The sequence below is a fragment of the Cynoglossus semilaevis genome, unplaced genomic scaffold (genome assembly GCF_000523025.1).
Source record: "Cynoglossus semilaevis isolate Cse_v1.0 unplaced genomic scaffold, Cse_v1.0 scaffold1699, whole genome shotgun sequence".
NCBI classification, from domain to species: Eukaryota; Metazoa; Chordata; class Actinopteri; order Pleuronectiformes; family Cynoglossidae; genus Cynoglossus; species Cynoglossus semilaevis.
In genome coordinates, this window is record NW_007585112.1 from 184,284 (window position 1) to 185,988 (window position 1,705).

The window sequence follows — 1,705 nt, forward strand, 5'->3', positions numbered from 1 at the left end:
TATTGGTCCCGACGCTCTCTTCCCCTCCCCCTCTCTCTCTCTCTCTCTCCACCTGCGCGTTACATTCCTGCCGTGCACACGCCTCTCTCCTCCAATCACCGCCCAGCACCAGCTCTACACAACCTATTCTAAAGGACAGGCTGCTGTGCAGCAGCTGTATTAGCCAATGGCACCAAACAGAAGAGCCAGTGTGGCACCGATTTTACATTTTAATATCTACTTTTTAGTTGAAAGGAGGACAATGTGGGGGAAAATAGTTTTGTATTCTAACTTATTACGAACACAGTGGATTTTTGTTACCCACGAATACTTGTGGGTCAAATTAAAGGCATAAAAATAAAGGCACCAGGCATTATCTGTGAAGGTAGAAATAACCAGTGGGAATTATGAGAGTAATGTAATCTATATGGCTATTCAAGTCTGTTTGGAACCATGACCATCAATTGTTTTTGGATATTAGCGTAACAAATGGGCACCTGCAGTTTCTTTTACATTCAAAGTTCCCTTCAAGAGGCAGTTTTATATCAAAGCTATATTTTGAAAATTGCATAATTTTTTATGCTTTTTAAAAACAATCCTCATGTGATGAAAATCACATCAGTCATTTCTTCAGCTCAGACCTTCATTTCTTCTTCTCCACCACCTTCCTCAGTTCTTTCCAACCTGTCAGTTATTTTCTTCAGACTCTTTATATGCTCGTCTTGCTTGTCACTTTGACTCATATCTGTTTCTGTAGCCAACGGCATCACAGAGGTAAACCTCATCACCAGCTGCATGTTAGAACACCTCCAGAGAAAGGTTCACACCAGCTATCATTTTTAACCATGGCCTCCATGATGTGTAACCATTTCATCCTCCAGGCGTTTCCATTGTCTCTCATTAAAGTCCACGTCGGATGACGTCGAAGGAGCTTTGTTCTACCTCTGTAGTTGATCGTGCGATGTGTGCAACAACAACACACTGGTTTCCTTCGACAGTGCTTGTCCCGTAGAACCAGTGGAAGAGATGGCCGAGCAAGGTGAACTCTCTGTGAACCCAGAGCGCTGTCTCCACCTCAGTCTGTCACAGTTCCCTCAAGACGGAGACAATGCCTCAGAGTGGTAAACTTCCAACGGCTGACCTTGAACTTCTATAAAGAGCAGCTCAGATGTACCGGGGGAACGGGACGGTGTGTGTTTCTCCACTTAGTCTGCTGCTCAGTTAACAATCACTGTTTTTTCCACAATTTCTGTTTTGTTCTCAGGGGTCATGTAACCAGTGTAAATATTATTCTGTCAGACCACTTAACCGCTGCACAGGATGTGATGCTGCAGTCATTTGAAGCCTACTACAGATACCACCAGGATAATTTACAGTACGCAAATGTTGACTTGCAGGCAACACGAGCCTGCGGTATCATAAATATCCAGGAACATCACGTGGGTGGCAACAGCCACAGTGTCTGCATGTTACACTGAGAGTGTGTTGTGGTTTTTCAACTCCACTGCACAAGATCATTTTTAAAGTTCAAATGTCAAAAAACGTTTGATGAACTAGCCATTAGCCTGTGGACTGTCGTAACAGTATCCTATGTCATGGCAGGTCTCACTGGCTGTTGCTTTGATCAAAGTACAGTCAAGTTTAGTGAATTGGCTCATCACTATAATTATATATAAACTGTAAAATCTATTCTTTTTAAATGATTTTTTGAAAGACCTGTAGTGTA